Genomic DNA, 12,489 nt, shown 5'->3' with positions numbered 1-12,489 from the left:
GGCGGCATACAGGGCGGGACCCGCGCGTCCGGCCAGGCGGCCTTCCCGGGCCAGGGACCAGCCTTCAGCTTCTTGCGCAACGAATGCTCAGGATGCGCACTTCAGTCTCGGGATTCATGCAGTAGAAAAGCCGAGCTCAACAGTCAGGACATCAGATTGCGAATGACTGTCACCCTTCCTGCCCCCAAGGGTTTGGGAAAATGTCTTTATGGAATCTAGGCACTGTGCAGAAAGGACTACGGCTCCCTATGCATGCACATTCTTTCTGATAATCTCACTGCTGAAAACCTGTACAAAACGTAGAAAAACGAATACCTTTGCCCAAGCCAGAGGCCTCAGGGGGTTCTGGACCTTTTCACTGACTATATCAAATCCATCTCTAAATCCTGTGATATTCTTTTTCTTTCCCTTCTCTCTCCCTTTCTCTCTGCTCTCTCTTTTGGAAATATATATAGCAAGGCTTGCCTCCTGCTCCTCCAGGGCCTCATCCCGGGTGTATCCACTCTCCACACCCCTCCCACCCACCAAGTTTCCTGAGAAACAACCCAGCCTGTCCCTCTGACTCAGGAAATTGTTCTGGTTGAAGGTGCCCAAAGACCATATGGGGACTTGGCACACCTGGCTTTAAGAGGAGCCCCTCCCTGTCCCATCTGCTGACTTTCGGGTAGTTGATCCTGTCACCCTGAAGTGGCATTCCCCTCCCTTCTCTCCAGGGCAAACACTCACTAAGGTGAACCGACATCCTGCTGGTCCTTCTGACTCAGTGTGTTCACTTTGTTCCTCCCTATCGCGGTGTTTCACAAGCTATGTTGTAGTTATCTACAAGAACTGGGCAAAGCTGTGGTTAAAGGAGCTGGACTTAGAGCAAACTGCCGGGGTTAGAACCCTGACTCTATCCCTTGCTATCTTTTTAACTTTATGATTAGAATGATTAGGGCTTCCCTCAATTTTAGGAGGAAAGAGAGGCATAGGTAAGTAAATCGCCTAAAGTTAAAAAGATAGCAAGGGATAGAGTCAGGGTTCTAACCCCGGCAGTTTGCTCTAAGTCCAGCTTCCTTAACCACAGCTTTGCCCAGTTCTTGTAGATAACTACAACATTGAAATTATTAAAACTGAGAATAATTAGGGCTTCCCTGGGCTTCCCTGGTGGCTCAGAGGTTAAAGCGTCTGCCTGCAATGCGGGAGACCTGGGTTCGATCCCTGGGTTGGAAAGATCCCCTGGAGAAGGAAATGGCAAATCACTCCAGTATTCTTGCCTGGAGAATCCCATGGACTCTGTAGTCCATGGGGTCCCAAAGGGTCAGACACGACTGAACTACTTTCACGTATAGTACCTCTGCCACATTAAACACAATAAAATAAGTAAAGGGCTTTAAACTATATTTGAAATAAAATGCATAATAAAATCTTCCTGTCAAGATGACAGATGCCCTAATGTCAGAATCCAGAGAGGGTGTGTGTGTGTGGGGGGGGGGGGGGGCGGCCAATCAGTGTTGAGTTGATCATCCTAGACCAGATCTGTTATTTCCTTTTTCTCTACTGTAACTGGCCAGAAATCTGTCCCAACTACCATTTTCTGCATCACAACTCTCTGAGACCTGCCCTAAATTATTTCTAAAATGATTCCTCCCCACCAGCCCCCAGTGGGGCATATTTCAAAATGATCTACTTCTAGCAGCGCTAGTTGCTGGCTGTAAGAAGGAAGAGCCCAGATTACAGCTGACTTCCTTCTCTTGGGATATGTTTGCTTGGCTTTACTAGGAAAATTTACATCTACTCCCCAAACCTCAAATTTGTTTTTCTTTCTTCCTCTTGTCCATCTCCTTGTTGTTCCTCTTCTTCTCCTTCCTTCCCCTCTGCTTCATTCTCTGCTCCTTCTCCTCCCCTCCCCTCCTCCTCTCCTTCGCTCCCTCCATCACATTCTCCTCCTCCTCCTTCTTTACCCCATCCTCCTTCAGTGTTGCTGCTGGTCAGAACTACTGAAGGAGGGAGAGTTATCTGTGAAGACGCAAAGCTGAATACAGCAATCGTTTCTCACATGAGGCGAAATGTTATTTCTCAAGGCAGCATTTCCCGATAGTGATAGTGAAAGTCGCTTGGTTGTGTCCAACTCTTTGCGATCCCATCAACTATACAGTCCATGGAATTCTCCAGGCCAGAATACTGGAGTGGGTTGCTATTGCCTTCTCTGGGGGATCTTCCCAACCAGGGATCAAACCCACGTTTCCTGCATTTCAGGCAAATTGTTTACCAGCAGGGCAGCGTTTCCTAGTGTTTCTTAGAAACCCTGGAGAACTTCATAGCTGTTACACACACATATACACACAGAGGTCCCATAGTTAAACAACTGTATGTATGGAAGGCTTAGTTCCATACAGGAAAATGTTTCTGTACAAGTCCTCAGAGCTTTTGATAAGGTAATATGCATTGTCACTGTCGGAGTGGTAAAGGGAATATGCAGCCCTCCTCAAACTTAATTGACCATCTCTATGCCCCTACCCTATGAGAAGGCAATGGCACCCCACTCCAGTACTCTTGCCTGGAAAATCCCATAGATGCAGGAGCCTGGTAAGCTGCAGTCCATGGGGTCGCTAAGAGTCAGACACAACTGAGCGACTTCACTTTCACTTTCCACTTTCATGCATTGGAGAAGGAAATGACAACCCACTCCAGTGTTCTTGCCTGGAGAATCCCATGGACGGAGAAGCCTGGTGGGCTGCAGTCCATGGGGTCGCAGAGTCGGACACAACTGAAGTGACTTAGCAGCAGCAGCAGTAGCATGCCCCTACCCCACATACACACTGAAGTTGAACTTGACAGTCCTCATTGTTGCTTGTCTTTTACTTTTGTTTATAATTTGTCATACAAAAGTTTAAAATGTTGATGTTGTAAAATTTACCTGTTATTTCCTTTATGGTTTTCACCATAAAATCTCCTTTAAGGTGGATTCTTTACCAGCTGAGCCACAAGGGAAGCCCCCTTTAAAAAAAAGTCCTTCCCTATCTCAAATGCATAAAGATATTCTCTTTGTATCTTCTAATGAAACATTAATTTTTTTCACATTTAGATCCTCAGTGGTTTGTTTATGTGTGTGCCAAACCCACTGTTTCATCATCACTTGATGTACAATGCAAATAGTATCAAAGACTAAATTTCTATTTGTGTGTGTAGATCTGTGGCTCAGTGAGGATAAGGTTTACTTGTTCTAATAAGGTAGATATTTCTTTCTCACGTCATCCAGCTAGGCAGTCTCGGTGTTGCGACATTCTGTCCACACCTCCCATGTCGCTTTGCTTTGAAAAGTCTGGACCTCATGGTCCCACGTGGTGAAGTCAGCATTCCAGACAGCGGGAGGGAATGAAGGTAATAAAGAACAATGAGCAAACACTCCCAGATGGTTCCAGAAACTGCCACGTGGCACATCTGTTTATATCCTATTGGCCACTGCTGGGAAATGGGGTCTTTATTTTGGCCATCATGTGAGAAGCTAAAAATTCCACAAAATGTTAGGAGAGTAGACTTTGGGAGATGGTAGCAATCTCTGCTAAATCTGTTTCTGAATGTGTTGAGTAAGATGCCTGAAATTTTTTTCTAATTCTTTAATTTTTAATTTGTTTATTTATTGAGAAATTAAAAATTTAAAAAATGACAAGAAAATAATCAGCTATATACACCTTTCAGAATCAACCACAGAAATGACCTGAATATTACATCATTCCAGAAAACCCACCATGCCTAGTTATAGACAGGAGAAAATATCATAGAGATATTTTGTAAGAATTGAACAGTAATAGAGATACCATTTCAATAATTTAATTTTACTCGAATTTAAAAGAAGTTTAATTTAAAGAAGTGAAACTGAAGGGAACGTTGAGATTTAAATAATGCTTCTTCACCACAAGAGAAATTACTTCCTAAAAGATACCTCTGAGGTTAAAGTAAAAACTGTGAAAAACATTAAGAGGCTGGAGTCAGGTTTTGGGGGTTTTTTTTGCATTTTAATTGCACGTTTCTGTATGTGTGTGTGGATTAGCTCTCATGATTCTTTCCGTCTTTCCACAGCTCTTGACCCTGCATCCTGACTTTTGTTACATATTAATGTTACATTGTCCAAGCTTATGATAATCATATTCTGTTCTAGTTACTTAGTATACATTCTAGATTTAAATAAATTTAGTGTTCAGTGACTGGTCCTTTAACTAATATCAAAGATTCTCCATTTATGAGGTCTTTATTTCAACTCATCTCTTAATGGACTGAATCTCATTGTTAAGTTGTTCTTTCAAGAAGGGTTTTGGATGTTTAAGCATGTCTGTCTGTTGCTTTTACATTGGAACCATATCCTGGCTGGATAAAATATTCTTAGGTCTCACTTTTTTTTCCCCATAGAATGTGGTAGGTTTTGTTCCTTTTTTTCTGGGAAGAAGTCTGAGGCCAGCCTGAATTTTCCCCCTTGTGGGTGACTTATTTTTTTCCTGCTTGTGTGTCTAAAGCAGTCCCTCTTCATCCTTTATTTTTTCCAGTTCAGTAATGTAACTAAAACATGCTTTCGTATTGACCATTCTGAATAAAGCTTTTCTGGAATATAATGTCTTTCAACCAGCAGTTTTAGTTTTGCTTTTTCTGCATTAAACATTCTTTTTTTAGCTCTATTTTTGGTTTCTCTTCTTCGGGGATATCAATTAATCCTTATATTGGATCATCTTTATCCGTATTCCGTTTCTATTCTTTCTAATTTCTTAAATCTGTTTACCTTATTTAGTTATCCCAATTCAGTAATTTGAACCTCTGTGGGGTCAGTTCTCTTTCTTGTTAGTTTTTATGTATCTATTTGTTCTATAATGATGCTGTTTTGTCTTTATTTTGTTGCCTTTCCACCAATGCTCTTATTTTATCATCCCATCTTTGAGCCTCTAATTTATTAAGTTCACATTCTTATTAAGTTGCTTTATATATGAAGCCATTGTAAGAAATTTCCTTTGGGGAGGAGGAGAGGAGCCCTTGGTGTGTTTTTGGCCATGTTTTCCCTCTATTTATCATCTTTCATTTGCTATGTGTTTGCATCCATTTCTTTTCATCTTGATTTGCTGGCTCTGTCCAGACCTTCTTTATGCTGCTATAACTTGATGGCAAAGAGGGGCATTTACTGACCATCTCCCCAGGTTTGAGACCAATCTGTTTTTCCCTCTGACCTAAGCAATAGGCTGGGGATTTAGCCTGTACACTTTCTGGTCGTCTGAATGGTCGCAGGGGGAAGAGGGGCACTCAGCCAAAGCAGGGTGCGGTGTTTGTTGGAATCGCTGTGCGTGTTCCTGCCCTGAGGTTCTGATTAATGTCCAGCCCAAGGCTCATGTCACCTGAATGGGGATGAATAGGGGGACACCATATACCTTTTCCAGGGAAGGAGAATAACTCGGGCTTTGGATCAATTTCTCAAGCTGGAGTGTTGTTTCTGGAGTCTTTCTTTCCATTTGCTGAGTCAGCACCATGGATCCTGCTGCAAGCTTCCTCTATTTCTCCCCAGTACACTCTGTAACACTACTCATTCAGGAAAGGAAGACTATGAAAGCATAACTCATATCTGTTTCTTTTCAGAGTCAAGAGAACTGGGGAGAATGTTTAAGGTTTTGTCTATCTCTGGGCATTGAGGACAGGGTGCAGAGCAGAGATGTGCTGTGCCACCTCTTGCCACTCCAAAATCTTCTGGCTGTTTCTTTGGATGCGAAATTTGCAGTTCATTATATTTGCTGACAGTAAATTTTCCCTGTGATTTTTATCTACTTTATTGTATTTTGTTAGGAATTGAGAAAGAGAGATCCTATGGGGAAGCTTTCATCCACTATCTACATCTAGAAGTGCCCCTGGCCATTTTAAAGTGGCATTGGCCATCTCTGGCTTTCACAGCTGCCTTGTTATCGAGGGCTATGAAGTGATCCAAAACGAGAGCAGATCCAAGGAGCCTCCTGGGTCCTACGCACAGAGTTCACAAGTCCCAATTTGTCCCAACCAAGCAAGCTAACTCTTCCATTTTGCAAAACATGACTCTTACAAGCCAGATTTAGGAATGATAGTCAAATGGCAATACTGCCAGGTTGAGGCCTAGGCCAGGAGTCCGCTGTCCTGAAGGAAGAAACCACGTTCCAACTCCTTCCAGGAAACTGGTCAGAGTTTGCACCAAGGCTGGATACAGGAGTCATGTGGCATAGGGGGAACGACCAGCAGGAAGCAGCCCTTCCCTGGCCTCTTGGGTTTCCGGCTGTCCTCTACCTCAAGTCCGGCAGTAGAGACTGCAGGATGCGGGCGGAATAGGAAGCAGGTCAGAGCTTAGACCCCCCTGCCTTCCACCAGAACATATGGCATGGACGCCTCATACGCAAAGTACTAGGAGTGCCTTGGAAAGCCCTGGAGATGGGGATGTTTGCCTTTTTAAACAGAAGAGCCTCCTATAGCACGTGAGTCCCTGGGTCTCTTAGGAGAACCCAGAGACCATGGTTCCCAGTGACACATCCAGGCTTTATAGAGCCTGAAGCTTATAGAACATGGAAGGCTTTCTTTGAGAAAATAGGATACACAATTACAAGTACAAGTTTGGAAGTAATTGAGTGAGAAAAGAACAGGACTTGGGAGGGATCCATGTAAGTGAGAGGCCTGGAATCTTAAACTTCATGTGTTTCAGGAGCTCCAGGGTGTCCTGGAACAAAAGGAACAACAGACTGGTTCCAAATCGGGAAAGGAGTACGTCAAGGCTGTATATTGTCACCCTGCTTATTTAACTTAAATGCAGAGTACATCATGAGAAATGCTGGACTGGATGAAGCACAAGCTGGAATCAAGATTGCTGGGAGAAATATGAATAACCTCAGATATGCAGATGACACCACCTTTATGGCAGAAAGTGAAGAGGAACTAAAAAGCCTCTTGATGAAAGTGAAAGAGGAGAGTGAAAAAGTTGGCTTAAAACTCAACATTCAGAAAACTAAGATCATGGCATCTGGTCCCATCCCTTCATGGCAAATAGATGAAGAAACAATGGAAACAGTGACAGACTTAATTTTTGGGGGCTCCAAAATCATTGCAGATGGTGACTGCAGCCATGAAATAAAAAAGACGCTTGCTCCTTGGAAGAAAAGTTATGACCAACCTAGATAGCATATTAAAAAGCAGAGACATTACTTGGCCAACAAAGGTCCATCTAGTCAAAGCTATGGTTTTTCCAGTAGTCATGTATGGATGTGAGAGTTGGACTATAAAGAAAGCTGAGTCCAGAAGAATTGATGCTTTTGAACTGTGGTGTTGGAGAAGACTCTTGAGAGTCCCTTGGACAGCAAGAAGATCCAACCAGTCCATCCTAAAGGAAATCAGTCCTGAATATTCATTGGAAGGACTGATGCTGAAGCTGAAACTCCAGTACTTTGGCCACCTGATGGGAAGAACTGACTCATTTGAAAGGACCCTGATGCTGGGCAAGATTGAAAGCAGAAGGAGAAGGGCATAACAGAGGATGAAATGGCTGGATGGCATCACCAACTCAATGGACATGAGTTTGAGTAAGCTCCAGGAGTTGGTGATGGATAGGGAAGCCTGGCGTGCTGCAGTCCATGGGGTCACAAGGAGTCGGACACAACTGAGCAACTCAACTGAACTGAACTGAGGATGTCCTTAGTAAAGGGGCCACAAAGACACCCATAGGTGCCTAGTCCCTGAGTCCACAGGGATTTCTGAAGCAACCCCCATAGTCCAGAGCTGCCCAATGGGGAGGAAACCCCACTCCAAACCTGGCCTGGAGCCAAGGACAGGGGTTGATACCAAGTTTACAAGGGACTCTATGTGACTTGTCAGAAGATTCCTCCCATGGCTCTGTCCCTACCTCCCCCCACTTCCCCCAATAGGCACAGGCTTCCCTATAGTGGAAGCATTTCAGCTCCTCCAAGGTAGCTGTGATCACAAGAATCCTCTGGGAAAAATATGCTGACTGCCCAGTGACCAGAGAGCTACAAGCTGTACAAATGTTAGACTTAAGATGCTCACATATGGAATAGCCAGTGATAAGCAGCTGGCTGGCCAGCCCCTTTCAGCATGTTCTCCATCCCTGCAGCCATGAACAGGTGAGATACAAGCAGGTGGGAGGCAGCTCCACATAGTGATATGCGAGGCAGAGATGAGGAAGTTAAAATATTTTGCAATTTTGGAAAAAAATTACTTTCAAAGGCCACATGCGAAGTGGAGAGAGAAAGAATGCTTCCTTCTGGCCAAGGTGCCAAAGGGAGACTTCAGGAAAGGAGACAGTTAGCTCAGGAGAAGCAACGGCAGGGTACAGCTTAGAGCAGGAGGCGTCTGCAGAGCAATAGTCTTCAAACTGGGCCCAGAGGGGCCCTGGGGAAGAGTGGGGAAGAGAAGGCCCTACCCCCTTCCCAAACAGCTCCATTCCATCTGCTTTATATATTGGGTTTTCATTTCAACAAAGGATTCTTCTGCAGCTAAAAATAAGTCTGAAAACCACATCTCTGGGGGGAATTTATTCAGACAGACAAAATGGGTCTGGAAAAGGCTGCTGCTGGAAGGGATCCAAGGGAACAACTGAGTTTGAGTCAAGAGCGCTGAGAGGTGGAGTCTTACCTGGAACCAAGGGGTTGGCCAGAGAGATTGGAAGAATGAATCTGAGGGAGCTGAGAAAAATTACTCTAACTTGTATTAGGAGCAGAAATAAAACTAACTTAGCAATAAAGAAAACACATAGAGAAGGATGGGGCCAGCTGATGGAGGAATGAAAACAGAATAAAGGACCTGATTAATGTATAGAACCTAAGCCAGATGAGCCAATGGCCAGCCAAGGCCCCATAACTCAGCTGTTTGGCTCCTACTGCTGGTTTGCCAGATATTCATCCTCTGTGGGGAGTGGCAAGCTGGGGTGAGGGGAAGGGGCAAGACAAAAAACTTCTGAGAAAGCAGACAAAGACCTGAGGGGACACTCCTCCATTCCATTCCATTGCCCTTGTCTTTTGTGAAGAAGAAAATTTTTCCCAGATGGCCTCCTAAAAACTCCTCCTGGGGTCTCACTGACCCCAGAAATGAGTCACCTGGCCACACAGAGGTTTGGGGATTGTCAAAGGTTGGCTCAGACTAATGTAATGTGTTTGGGTTATATCATTGAGAATGTTTGAATCTCCTGTAGAATGGAAGAAAAAACAACAAAAAACCATGCAAAATTAATAAGATCTGTTAATTTCAGATAGTAAGCTGGTAACTTGTGAGAAGTGCTAGATTTAGAATAAATGAAACATATGGATGTTGAACACAGATAAGAAGGATACAAGAACACAAGAGTGTTATTTGCAGATAGAAGGGGATGGAAAAAGTAAGTTATAAGGTAAGGATCCTGTTAATGCCCGATTGACAGCTGTCATCCCCAAATTAACTGTCTTGGTGACACCCATTCTCACCCCATTCTGGCCCATCCTGCTCTTCCCCGGCTCCCGCAGGGTCATCAACATGCTACAGCTGTAGCCAGGGGTACTTGCCTGTGTTTCTCTGGTAGAGCATGTGTTGGCTCCGGGCACCTTCTGCTTGCTAAGGCCCTTTATTCAATCTCAACTCTGGTTCTCATAAGCATACTGTCAGTGGGCAAGGATGCTGGGGGAGAGAGAGAGAGGGGATGTGAACACCAGGACTCAGGATTCAGGCAGTGTGCACCTTCCACTCTACATACAGTGAATTGGAAGTGGATTTACCTACCCCGCTTCTTTCCCCTTGTTTATTACTGCAAGTTTTAAACTGAATCCTTAAGCTAAGTGATTCGACCATCTTAAATTGATTTATGAGTCCTTCTGTTCATGACCTCTGGACAGCTTCCCTGATAAAGCACTTGGAAGCCACATGGAATCAAGATAATTTCCCATGTGACAGACAATAATGGTCAACCTTTAGGACTGAGTGCATTACTATCTAAATAAAATTGGAGTCCTGTTATAAAGAAGGGGAGAATGGCTGAAGTCAGCTGTTTGAAGTCACAAGAGTTCACTTAGTCTAGTCTTCTGACTCGGGGTCAGATATACTGAGTTCATTTGAGACAGAGTCTATTCTTCTGATTAAATTACAGACACAAGGCTTTCCAAATTTGTTGTCATCTATGAAATCCTCTTGGAGGGAAGGCCTGGCTCACTTCTCAGGGCCCTGCTGGTCCAGGCTATTATGGTTTTATAAGTTCCTAGACTGGCTAAACACTGAGGTCATTTCATCATTTACACGACAAAGATTTCCTGAGCACTTCCCATGTGCTGTGGCTGTGAAGATAACGAGGCACAGTTACTGCCTCCTGGAGTTCAGAGTTCAACAGGAAAGCAAATATAAAAAGTGTTTAAGATAATAACATATAGCCGAACTTGGCCACCCCTTTAAGAATCTGCCCTCAGCAAAGCAGTGTCGGGGTCCAATGAAAGGCATGAGCACCAACATCCTGAAGCCCAAATCCTGTACCCCCATGTACCAACAACCTGCTCTAGTCTCTTGCTGCCAATCTCCACCTCAGCCCAAGCTTCCGAGTGGGACTCGCGGTACCCCCTGCCAGGGGTCCAGAGGATGTGAGGATGGAGAGGGAAGAAGTCTTCCGGAGCTGACATTCAGACACAGGATCTCCGCTGGCCCCGGCAGTTACTAACACAAAGGATGAGCCCACCCTAGGCAGCACACTGTCTAGGAATGCAGCCAGGGCCTTTGGGGAGCTACAGTAGCTCTTCCAGGCCTCCACTGAGAGGATGACAGCAGGTCAGCTCACATTACAAAAATCCCATCTGCTTTCTCGGCATGCTCCTGCACGGCTTGGAGTTGTACAAAAAAAAAAAGTAACACAAGCCCTGCTGCCTGACAGCACTAGCTCCTGGTGGTGCCATGCTCAGCAGACCCCCAGGGTTGCTTAGAAATCCCACGCCTGTTTCTAGTCACCACCCTGGCCCACTCCCCATGGCTATGGCTCCAAATAGCAGTCACTCCTCCCCAGTCCATCCCCCTTCACACTCAACTGACACTTTGACCTCTTCTTTATAAAGAAACTCCATTCATTCAGTCAACGGATACTAACTAGAGGTCTACAGTGTGCTAGAGCCATGGGGATGAATCAGGCCTGGTTCCTGCCCTCCTGCGGTACAGAGGAGCCAGAGAAATACAGACGGGCCAGATACAAGTGAAGGTGCTCAGCCAGCTTCCCAAGCCTTGATCCCACACCCCACCCTCCAGGACTCACCCAGCCCAAAACATGTGTCCATCAGCGCCACCTGGACCATCTTCTGGGATCCAACAAAGTAGGGCCCTGACCCTTCCCCGGGCATTCCCTTTTATAGTGTCAATTATTCCCTCCTTTTCCCACATCTTAAATCTCTCCCTCCCTCCTCCCTTCTCCTACCCTCTTACCTAGCCAACACCCACAAGTCTGCTCATCCTCCGGTCTTAACCACCTGCCCCCTTGTGTCCCCTGCTTATCTCTCTCCTTCCCTTTCCTTGAAGGAACAATCGACTTGTCAACTCACTCAGGCATCGCATATTTCCTGTCAGTCTGTCTTTTTTCTCCATATCTCCCAGGAAACTGTGCTTGCTGAGGCTATTACTGATTTCTTAGTGTCCAAACCCAGCGGCTTCTTTTCAATTCTGATCTTACTCCTCCCACACTGTACTGAGCTCCTGTTACTTTCTCTATGATACCGTATATGTGTGCATGTGCTCTGATTCTTTAAGGCCCCATGGACTGTAGCCCGCCAGGCTCCTCTGTCCATGGAATTTTCCAGGCAAGAATAGTGGAATGGGCTGACATTTCCTATTCCAGGGGAATCTTCCGGACCCAGGGATCAAACCTGCATCTCTTGTATCTCCTGAACTGGCAGGCAGATTCTTTATTACTAAGCTACCTGGGAGAGAAACAATACCGTATATACTCATGGTGGAAAAAAGCCAAATATATCAGAAGTACATAAAAAGGCAAGAGTGGGAGGCCCCTGTCCCAGCCTCCCACTCCACTCCCTGGGTTGATGCATGGCTTTCCAAATATTTGTCCAGGTATAAACAAAAGTAGAATTCATGCACAGTTAGAGTTTTGATTTTTCAGAAAAACAAACATAAGAAACTATATGCCTCATTCTACAAGCTCCATCCCAGCCCTGACTTCCCACCGTGGGCCAGGCTCTAACCCCCCAGACTTGTGAGGCGTGTTCTTCCCCTTGGCACTTCACAAAAGCCAAGCTCCTGGGTATCTCCACTGCATCTGCACTTTGAAGCCATCAGGTCTGTGACTTGAGGCTATGGGTTTGTGTTCTGTTTCTGGCCCATGGAAATGTTTATCTTGTTTCGGCGCCAACTTCTGAATTTTCTCCTCCCATACTCTATCTATCACTATGTTGGGCTTCAAAGCACCAACTCTCAATACCGGTTCTCTTGCTTAATGGGTGATCAAGTTAGATCCTATCCCTGCCATTCTCAAACCTGCAGTGGCTCCCACCTCCCTCA

Source organism: Bos indicus, chromosome 7 (assembly GCF_029378745.1).
Source record: "Bos indicus isolate NIAB-ARS_2022 breed Sahiwal x Tharparkar chromosome 7, NIAB-ARS_B.indTharparkar_mat_pri_1.0, whole genome shotgun sequence".
In the NCBI taxonomy this organism is placed as follows: Eukaryota; Metazoa; Chordata; class Mammalia; order Artiodactyla; family Bovidae; genus Bos; species Bos indicus.
The sequence above is the reverse complement of the archived record's forward strand: the minus strand, read 5'-3'. Positions refer to the sequence as shown.